The following is an 11,657-nucleotide window of genomic DNA, read 5'->3' as shown; positions in this document are numbered from 1 at the left end:
CCTCTCCTTGTGGGATTTGATCATGTGATTATTAGAGACTTTTATAATCATTTGAGTCCCTGAGGTGTTGCTCATTATTTTCATTTAAAGTCCCACACCTCAGCACTCAGTCTCTGACACCATCCCAGTGTGTTGAATGTGATGTATGATTATTTCATTACCATCAGATAAGGATAGAAAGATGACTCAATCTGAAAGCAGAGAGAAAATAGCTATCAATCAAATCAGTAGTTCGCTCACAGAGGCTATTCTCTTAGAGTCCTTTGCTTAGAGACAACAGACTTAGGAGGTATTTGTTGTCTGTTCTTGTTGTTTCCAAGTCTGTGGGCTTTCCTAAATGTATAGTGTAGAATATATTAGATAAAATAAAGTCCAGAACACTCGCCAATGCATTATTCCCTAGGTTCTCATGTTTCATTTCAATATTTTTAGCTGTTCTTAGTGGGAGAAATAGGGAGAAGTGTTAATTACCTTGGTGTCTTTTCAAGAATCAGTTATGTATGTGTGAAAGCCTATTTCTGGATTCCATCCTAATTCATTGACCTAAACATCGCTACTTATGTCAACTCCGTACTGCCAATTATTCTACTTAGGGTAAGTCTTGAAATCAGGCAACGTGAGTTCTTTAAATTCATTCTTTTTCAGTACTGCTTTATTTTAGGTTGTCTGAGTATCTGTATATATTTTTGAATGTGTCTTAATTAAAAAAAAATGTCTGCTAGGATTTTGGTAGAGATGGTCTTGAGTCTACTGAAAGATTTCTCCATGAAAGTTAATTTCAGAACTCTGGATTTGGCCTGAGGTGTTCTACTAAAGTACCTACACTGTACTGACCTCCAGGTTATAGCATGAAATGTACTGATTAATAGTTTTGCTTTGTAGACATAAGCCCAAGGAATTTCAGAGTTGTATGTACCATCTTTTCAGCATTATTTATTGATAACAGTGGGCTAGATTACTTGCATTTCATCTCAATCAGACCCTGGGGAAGGAAGTCCACTGTTGAGGCTGGTTGCATTGCACAATTGCCAATGTGACCAACAGAGTATAAGAAATCACAGTTGAGATTCCATTTCAGAATCCCTGGTTCTAAGGTGCTCTCCAAACATTTTGGTAGTTTCTGATCCAAGACAGAAAATGTGTTTCCCTGTGAATCTTACAGAGGAGGGCAATTTGAGTTTGCAGGTGGACTCTAGAATGTTTAAGATGGCTGACAGCCCCCCAAAATGGATGTTATATTATATTCTTTTCCTGCAATAAACTTTATATTTGTAAGCTTTGTTATTTTGAATCCTCTGAGTCTTCTTAACAACCAACCCTGCCTAACTGCCACTGGTAGTACAGAAATAATTGATATTTTAACAATATTAAGTCTTCCAATTCATTAACATAGTTTTTCTTTTCATTTATTTAAGCCTTCTTTAATTTCTCTATACTTTCAAAATAGTATTTATTGTAGAGCTCTTACACATAAATAAAAATTCCTGAATATTTTGGGATTTTGTTGCTATTTTAAGCATTATTATTTTGTAAATTTACTTCCTAATTTTGATTGTCAGTTTACAGAAATATGATTTAATTTTTTTACTGACTTGCTATTATATTTTTATACTTACCTGGTGTCCCGCGATCGTGTTAAATTTAAAATTAATTGCAGTAATTTTATAGATTTATTAGGACTTTCTACATAAACAATCATATTGTCTTGAAATAAGGGCAGTTTTACTTTATAAAATCATTAGGCATATTTCTTTTTTTTGCCTTCTTGCATAGCTAAAACCTCCATTATAATGTTAAAAAGAAAAGGTGAAAGCAGATATTCTTAATGTTTTCCTGACCTAGGGCAAACAAATTCATTGACTTACCATTACAAAACTTAGCTAAAAGTTTTGCATAGACATTCTTTATCAAATTGAGATAGTTCTCTTCTGTTCCTAATTTGCTGAGATTTTTATTGTGCTTGCTGAATTTTATCAGTTAGCTTTTTCTGTAAGTATTGAAAGGATCATGAACTTTTTCTCTTTAATTCTGCCAATAAGGTGAGTTCAAATATTTATCTAATTTTCAAATATTTATCTAATGTTTTATCCCTGGCATAAAGTTCTCCAGTTCTTGGGAGATGATCTTCTTGTAGACAACTGACAATTAAACTAAGGAAGGAAGGACTTTATGTATAAACTTTTTTCAGGAAAAGTGACATCTAGGCTGGTGTACTCTTTGGAAGATAAGAACTGTCCACAGGCTGGAGAACTGGATTTAGCAGAATGTAGGCAAGTCTGGAAATGCTCTAGACTTGGAGTATTGACTTGGGAAAGAGAGGCTAACCAAGTGCTTGTGATCTAAGAGAATGTAAACTTTGAGCACATGATACCAATGGGCAAATGGTCCTCAAGGGATTCTCCAAAAAAATGGACAAAAATCTGTTAAATTGTGCCATGACAGTGCTAAAAAATTGACAGGAGAAGGCAAGGATAGTGGTAGCTTGTTCTATTTCAGTTCAATTTTTTATATATATGTTTTGAGTAGAAATGGCTTCTCTTGGACTTTTAAAACCCTGGGATTCTTATTCAATTCCTGGAAATTCAAGAGGGAGACTACACTTTCTGCAAAGAGGTAAGTGGAATAATATAGTAGTCATGACAAAGACTCAGAAGTAGACCTTCTGGGTTCAAATCCTCAGTCTACTGCTCATTAGCCATCTCTTCTTGACATCTTCCTAAAATTCTCTGTGGACAAACTTATGGTTGCTGGGTAGAAAAATGAGGGGAAGGGATAGTTAGGGAGTTTTAGATCAACACATACACACTGCTATGTTTAAAATGGATAGCGAACAAGGTCCTACTATATACCTTTGAGCAGGGAACTGCTTAGTGTTACGTGGCAGCCTGGATAGCAGGGGAGTTTGGGGGATAATGGATACATGCATATGTATGGCTGAGTCCCTTTGCCGTTAACCTGAAGCTATCATAACATTGTTAATGGGCTATACTCCAATACAAAATAAAAAGTTGAAAAATTTAAAAGAATTCTGTATGGTTCAATCCTTCCTTGATGATGATGATAATGATGGCAATGACATCATTGCCTATAAATAGGACCTACTCCATGGAGTCGTTTTGAGGACACATTTAATATGATGATGAGTGCTCAGCATTAGAAGTATTCAATGAATATTTTCTACAATTAAGAAATGATGTAACCATAATGTGAACACAACAAGAGCAGGGACTTTTTTATGTTTGTTTACTGATTGATCTACAGTACCTACAATAGTGCCTGGGACATGGAAGTGCCCCATGAAAATACATTGATTGAATTAATCTGACATTTTTGCATGTAGAACTGATGAATTACATGTTACTGCTAAGAATGAATCCCATAATCTAGCAATTTAATGCATTGGGGCTTGCTGATGTAATAGCCTAATGGACTAGACAGATGGTTGGGGTGAATGCCAGTACTTGCTATCTTGTAGGCATTTTCTGACCTACAAATCTCATGCTTTGGTTCAATGTGATTCTGCATAGAGAAACAATATAATTGTAATAAAAACAGAACACTTTTGAGAATGAAAGGGATGCTACTAATGATACCAGGAAAACAGGTATAAACGGGACTGTCTGGGACAAATGGCCACCCTAATTTAGTACCCTAACTACCACTGACTATATTAAGGATTGGTGGAATTCCCCAAAGCTATAGTGTTTTGAGTGGACAGCAGGCCTGAAGGGGAATTCAGTGCATTAGATGTAGACTGTCTAAAACAAGAACATTCTTTCACTTGAGCATTGTTAATGTGAAATAGCATGAGTCAAGTAGTGATAAGAGAAATTTCAAGAGGCAATGTAGAGAATAGCTGAGTCACCTAAAAGTGGAGCACTGCTGCAGAGGCATAAAGCCAATCAGATCTCTGCAGCTGCTGCTCGGTTTGGAGACTCAACTGTGCTGGTTGTTCTATTCTCAGGTTCACTTCAGATTTTTTCATGACTTCAGCTCTCTGATGATTGGGACTTTTTTCCATTCTTTCTTCACTCCCTGACAATCCATATAATGAACTTTCATTATTTGAGTGGAGCCAGATATATCTTTGTTCCTTATAATCTGAAAAGCCTAACTCACATATACAAAACATCAGTTATGTGTTTTTTCTCCAGCAGGACTTGCTTTTCATTAGTACTCAATTCTCCTTTGTTGTTAGCCCATCACCTCCTGGAGTGCAGAATATTGAGATACTCTCTAACTCCTGTCCACCTTGAAATCCATATAGGCTGGTGGATTTAATTGAGAAATAATTCATTAATATTATCTGTGTTACATTCAACTATGGGTTAAATGAGCTTTGGGACTTGCCTGGGAGTCTTACCAGCATTTATAATATTATTTCCATGAGAAAAAGGCATTTCAAATTCCAACCAAGACTGCCAAAGCATTATTTTAGAAACTGAAATTCAGGACAGATGGTTTGTTAAGTATGAGTGCATTTATGAGGACAATAGGGCAGAATATTTGAAACTGGGACTCTCTGGGAGAGGCAGAGCTAAATGGGAACCATAAATATCAGAGACACAGGGCTGTGTTCCAAGTCATCATAATAGGAGTATTATGGTAGAAAATATAATTAAAGACTAACTAAATTAAAATAATGTCAAATGGACCAGAAAAGAAAATATGCATGTGTTGACAATAAGGGGTGGTTAGAGGAGAGCAGAACTCTCCAGAAAGGGGTGGAGAGTTCTGATAGTCTGGAGGGAGTGGAGGGCCGCAGGTCTCAGGAAATTGGTAATGGAGAGTCATAGCATCTTGTACCACGTTATGAGTTTTTAGCAGTAATAGCCAGGTTTGTTAGTCATTCCAGGGCATCAGGAGTCCATGTATTCCAAAGATATCCCTTCTTACTCCATTCTTCCTATACTTAGTGCAGAAGGATTAAATTAGATTTAGTAGTTGCTGAAGCCTGAAATTACCTCAATAGGAGAAAAATATAAATGTTCTGATATAAAATGCAAATTTATGTATATATATATATCAGTTACATTCTCTTTTGAAATAAAAAGCAGCTGATTTCATATCAGCAAATGTGAGCCATTAATAAGAAAGACTTCCCTGTTTTATAAAGTGAAATGCAGACAGGTCAGATCAAGGTCACTGAGAGGCAAAGGGCAAGGTAGATTGGTATCCAAGTTTAATAGGGCTCTGAAAAGGGCTTTCTGTAAAGAGAAAATTTTCAAACTTCACAACATAATGACCTTCCTTCACCATTTGGTATACCAATAAAATGTGCACTGAGAGGAATTTTAGTCTAACTTTGCAATATATTTATGCATATGACTAAGAAGTGTGCTGATGAAACATATGATGCTGTCAACATCATCTCATGTGATTTAATAACGTTTCCTTTTTAAACTCAATTACCTTTTTTATATAGGAGGGTAATTTCAGAAGTTTCAATAATCTACTCTGCTTATATCTTTCACACTTGTTTTCTAAGGAAAAATAACTAAAGTAAAATAAATAAAAACGAACTTCTACTTTGAGATCTTCTTTGAAGTTCTGACTAAAACCACATCTATTAGTCCTAAAGCCATTGTAACTAATCTACCATTATTCACATGCTTATTGAAGATGAGAAAAGGTCATTTACTCTTTGAAATTTTTGAATCTATTTTAAAGATTCATATCTATTCCATCGTAATCATTTGAATAGATGAATAACTATTAAATATTTGAAAAGTTTATTTTTCTGAATAGCTTTAGAAAATCGTTGACAGTCCAGCAAAGGTCAAATGCAGCAAAATGTGCAATCTTAAAGTTAGCGGGCAGTAATTTAAAAAATTATACCCATTACAGTAATAATGAGGCTTCCCAGGTGGCACCAGTGGTAAAGAAGCCGCCTGCTCATGTAGGATAGACCTAAAAGATGCAGGTTCAATCCTTGGGTCGGGAAGATCCCCTGGAGAACATAGCAACCCACTCCAGTTTTCTTGCCTGGAGAATCCCATGGAGAGAGGAACCTTGGTGGGCTGCAGTTCATGGGTTGTACAGAGTCGGACATGACTGAAGTGACTTAGCACGCATGCACAATAATAACGAACTGAGAGCATTTTAGAATCCTGTAAGTCTACTTATCATTTAAATAGAGAGAATATCACATGATATCCTTACATATTTCTTTGATTCTTTAGTTGCTTTCTAATTTCCTTCTGTAATAGGAAAGAGCAGGATCTGACTCCATGCTGGATCTGTTTTGTTTACTTTAATCTTTTCTTTTCATTGCTTTTGTTACTATAATCTCAAAAAGGATGGTATCTATAGCTGTAAGTATACATAATGGCCTGCCGAAAGGAACCCTGCCCCTCTGCCTGAATGTTAAAGTGTCTTCATTAGGTTCACAGGGAGACATTCTGACCTTGCCCACCTGTGAATAGCTGCAGAAAAAAAAAGAAATGAACACTTCCCTTCCCCAGTACTGGCCAAGCCAGGAGATGTTTCTCAAATTGATTAAAGGGCTGTTGCCAAAAGAATTAATTTGTTCTTAATTAATGAATGAATTAACATATAAAAACAAAACAAGAACTCTTACTGAGGTCATCTATATTCACATAGGTGACAGGAGTCTAATTTTTAAAATTTCAATACCTAGGTCAATATTGACTAAAATCTATATGATGTTTAAAAACAAATGAGAATGTCTAATGTCTGGGCAAGTATAAGTGACAGCTGAATGAGTTCACATATCTTGAGGTGTCAATTTGAAAAGACCCTGATGCTTGGAAAGATTGAGGGCAGGAGGAGAAGGGGACAACAGAGGATGAGATGGTGGGATGGCATCACCAACTCAATGGACGCAAGTTTGGGTAGGCTCCGGGAGTTGGTGATGGACAGGGAGGCCTGGCGTGCTGCAGTCCATGGGGTCGCAAAGAGTCGGACACGACTGAGCAACTGAACTGAACTGAACTGAGGTGTCATTATATGTTCAATTTAGGAATCCAATCCAATAATTTACAGTATCCCTCCATTCTTGGTCTCATATTGGTTTATGTATGGAAATAATGTGGTGAAACTTATGAGCTAATGATACTACCTAGCAAGAGAGTGAAGGTGAGAACCCTGGGAATCACCAACACAGCATGAGAAAGCAGCGAATATACTATTCAATATAGTATATGAGCTTCTCTGGTGGCTCAGATGGTAATGCTTCTGTATGCAATGTGGGAGACCTGGGTTCGATCCCTGGGTCAGAAAGATCCCTGGAGAAGAAAACGGCAACCCACTCCAGTACTCTTGCCTGGAAAATTCCATGGATGGAGGAGCCTGGTAGGCTATGGTTTCAAAGAGTCAGACACAACTGAGTGACTTCACTTTCACATATAGTATATGAGCAAGGAATGGCCTAAGAGATAGAAGAAAACTCAGGAATATGTGACTTCACAGAGTAGGAGAGGAGAACCAGGAGGACAAATGAAATATATTATTAGATTTGCCTAGTACATATCCTTGAGAGTTATTTTAACGATGTGTTTGGGGCAGAACCACTTTGCAGTGAGTGAAGGATGGAGTAGGAAGTGAAGAAGTCAAGCTGGAGGGTGCAGATGGCTGTTGAGAGGTCTGCCTTCTTTGCTACTTTGTGTGTTCCTTCTGAGCAGGGACCTCACCTGATTCTTCTCCAGATCCTCTGCATCTGGAGAAGATGTAGAGTGTAAGTCAAGCCCTGGCACAAAGGCCTGAGGACCACTTGAGAGGAAAGCTTCTTTTTCATACCTGGTGTTTCCTTCCATGGTGGAAGACATCAAATATTGCAACACCCCTGGCCTGTCTCTGTCCTTTGAAAAGATTCATTCCTTCAGAGCAGAGGGGGTTTGGTAGGAGACTCTTGTCCTTAGATCTTTTCTCCTCTCTACTCTCCTCTTCCTTCTTCTCCTCTTCCATTCCTTTCCTCTCTCTCTCTACTTCTCACTGTTTCTACTGCCTTTTCTATGCTGTGTTGTTGTTGTTTTTTAATTTTTATTTGTTTATATTTGGCTGCACTAAGTCTGTGTTGCTATGCCCGGGCTTTCTCTAGTTTCTGTGAGTGGGGGCTCTTCTCTAATTGTGGTGAGAAGGCTTCTCATTGCTGTGGCTTCTCTTGTTACACCACAGGCTTTAGGTGTGTGGACCTCAGTAGTTGTGGCACATAGGCTCACAAGTTGTGGCTCAATGCTAAGTTGCTCTGTGGCATGTGAGATCTTCCCAGACCAGGGATCAAACCCATGTCCCCTGCATTTGTAGGTAGATTCTTAACCATTGGACCACCAGGAAAGTCCTATACTATGAGTTTTATAGGCAGGTAGTTTGTGGAATAATGGGGGCTACCCTGATCCAGCTCCAACTGGCAAGAAACATAGTATTTCTAGGAGAATTTATAACTTTAGCATGTCATACAAATGTTTAAGTTTGTCTACTGAAAATAATGAGTGAAGTGAAAGTTGCACAGCTGTGTCCGACTCTTTGCGACCACGTGGTCGATACAGTCCATGGAATTCTTCATGCCAGAATTCTGGAGTGGGTAGCCTATCCCTTCTCCAGGGGATCTTCCCAACCCAGGGATCAAACCCAGGTCTCCCACATTGCAGGTGGATTCTTTACCAGCTGAGCCACAAAAATAAATGACAATCCAAAACAATTTTCTAAAAGCTTTTGTAAAAAGTTGAACAAGATTTCCAATACTCAACATTTTCAAGAATGCCTTTTTGAAAGAGCATTATGGTTAAGTCTGAATTTTGAAGTTTAACTAATGAGAATATTTGGAGTGTCTCATTTTTTCTTATATTCACGTGTCTTATATTCTTTATTATGCACAATTTAAGGAATTTATTATTCTTAAACCTATGCATGATTGTAGAGGATTTTTTCCTTCAAGAAAATTTTGAGGGAACAAGCAGATAATCCATTTTGAATTCTTCCTTGAAAGATATGTTAGGTAGTTAGAATAGGAAAAAGAAGTCCAAAATGGCAGTGGCTAAAAGACAAAGAGGGGAAAAGCCTGCAAAAATAGAATAAAGGAATATCTGAGGACCGGAGTGAGGGCCTCAAGTAAAACAAACAGCCCTATTGGCTAGCCCAACTTACACAGGGGAGGAGAAAAAAACATCAAAAGAGGAGCCAAAATTGAGCTGGGGGCTCCTCTTCTCTTTGTGTCTTTTGGTTGGCCTGCCCTCACGCCTTGAGGATGTATTTTCCTTTGCTTGCCAATAAAATGCTTGCCAATAAAACTGAGTTGTAACACTGGTCCATCCACCACTTCAAATTTTTGCTGCAGCGAGACAGAACCAAGGAAATTACACGCTCCCCCAGCAGATATATACTAATTTTTAATAAGACTTTTACTTGAACTTCTTAGAATATAAGTTGAATTAAACTAAATAACAAGTTCAGTTTTATATTATTTACGTTAAAAGTAGTATCACAACAAAGTTTATAAATACTAGCATTAAATGTAGTGTAAGTTTCATTTTTCTGCTTTGCATTATTTAAATTTTCATACATATTTTTGTGTTCAAAAGAATATAATAATCTTTAAAGTTGTCTAGCTAGCTAATTCCATATTTGGATTAACTGTCAATCTATTTCACAATTTAACTATTGTTTTGCATGTAAAATTAACAGCTTTCATAGCCAATTAATTATTGGAGCAGTTCTCTCATCCAAACATAAATATTGTTATATTTCAACTTACTGACAGAATTTCAAAAATTTGAGGCTTATAAGGAAACTTTTTAATTCAAGTTACATCCAGAATGCTTCTTATTGAAAAATGAATGTGAAAATACGATCGACAAATCCAAATAACATGGGTACTTTATATTAGCAAAGTTATCTTGTTAGTTATGATGGAAATCTTTGAGATCTCCAATCATGCATAAACATGATTTGCATTCTTTTTTTATTCCTAATTACATGAGGTGGGGGAGTATCAATTTTGTTGATGTTTTCAAAGAATAAAGTCTTGGCTATGCTAATTTTCTCTATTGTTTGCTTGTTTCCTGGTTCATTGCTTTCTGCTTACTTTGGGTTTTCTTTGCACTTCTTTTTCCAGCTTTTTAAGGTCACTGATTTTTGCACTTTTTACTTCTTTTATATTATAAGCATTAAAAACTGCATTTCTTTACAAGTACTACTCTAGCTCTATCTTTAAGTCTTAATAGTAATCAAATATTAACATTAAAGTTATATTGTTTTCCTTTCAAATTATATTTTTTTCTAGATGTTATTTATTCCCAGTTTGATTCTATTTTGGTCAGAGAACAATGCTATGCAATTTTGGTTCTTTTTAAGTTTATTGACACTTGTTTTTGTCCCAGAAAATTTTGTAGATTGTTAAAGGCACTATGTACACTTGAAAAGGAAATGTATTTAGTAGTTGTTGGTTGTAATGCTTTATAAAAGTCAATTTGATTAAGATAGTTGATAGTGTTGTACAGAACTTCTACATCTTTGCTGATTTAAAATTGGTTCTATCAGTTGGTGAGAAAACGGCATGAAAACTGCCAGCTATGTAGCCTTATCTATTTCTATTCTTAATTCTGTCCATTTTTACTTCATGTGTCTTGAAATTCTCTTATGAGTGTATGCACACATTTACAATTTTTATGGTATTGATATAAATGACCTTTTTTCATTATTATATCACTACAAGTGTCTTATTTCTTTGGGTGCTCTTGGTCTTAAGCGTTACTGTTTCTGATATTAGTGTATAAAGTTCATATATAACATTATTATCCATTAAGTGTGTAACTAATATATTATGAAATATGTAATTAACAGAGCAAAAAAAAAAGGAACAAAATGAATTAAAAAGGTAACTGAAAGAAATTAGAATCAAAGTTTGGGCATTGGTATTGTTTTCAGTTTGCTACTTGGTATTCCTTTTGCAGTGATATTACAATGGAAGGGTTGAAAATATTGGATTATGGGCAAATCAGCAAGAAAAGCTGACAAATAAAGAATGTGAAATGAGTAGAAATTTTACCTATTTTATTGCTATCTCAAGGTAAAGAACAGTCTTTTTTAAATCTTTTTACTGTTCATTGTAGAATTTACTTTTAAGTGAACTCTTTAACTGGAAGGAGGAAGGGACTAGGACAAAAGCAGGTAAAGAAAAGACTTGGTTTAATGGCGAAGTTCACAAGTGGGACAAAAATCCTGAAGCATAACATTTAATAGGTTCTGCTCACATAAGAAGCAGAGAAAATGTCTAGGGATATCTAAAACAATAATTAGTCTCCAGAAAAGACCACAGAGTGGAAAGATGCACTTCTTAAGGCAGCTGGCCTGCAGTTTCTCAGTTCCCACTCTGACTGCGGTACTATGAAAGACTCAAAAGCAGTCACCCCCAACATCGTTCAGTGTGCAAATCACTTAAAAACCTCAAGGCAAAGATAGATAATAGTGAAATATACTTAGTGCTTGGAACCAGCCACAATTCAAGCTCTTGGCATAGGCACAGCATGAAGTTTAAGAAATACTACATTACTTTATGGCTCCTTATTGACATATATAGTGGTATTTCCTTCAAAATTTTTGCTCATTAATATCTGTTTGTTTTTGTGTTGGTAGTAGCTTGGCATGATGAGAGCCCGTATCTGGTCTGGGGAACAATTTTACTTTATGATTTTTCTGGA

At 36.2% G+C, this 11,657-nt stretch overlaps 1 long non-coding RNA gene across 1 annotated transcript in view; it reads left to right on the top strand.

Annotated features, from left to right (window-relative positions):
- The first annotated feature begins 465 nt into the window (after positions 1-465).
- The window catches only part of LOC145507172 (uncharacterized), a 51,505-nt gene continuing 40,313 nt past the window's right edge, over positions 466-11,657 (top strand). Inside the window, exon 1 of the long non-coding RNA XR_014054630.1 lies at positions 466-594. This is a non-coding gene — a long non-coding RNA (uncharacterized LOC145507172). The remainder of the gene's footprint in view (positions 595-11,657) is intronic.

This window comes from Giraffa tippelskirchi, chromosome 5 (genome assembly GCF_054371585.1).
Source record: "Giraffa tippelskirchi isolate mGirTip1 chromosome 5, T2T-mGirTip1v1.2.pri, whole genome shotgun sequence".
Taxonomy (NCBI): domain Eukaryota; kingdom Metazoa; phylum Chordata; class Mammalia; order Artiodactyla; family Giraffidae; genus Giraffa; species Giraffa tippelskirchi.
The sequence above is the reverse complement of the archived record's forward strand: the minus strand, read 5'-3'. Positions and strand labels throughout refer to the sequence as shown.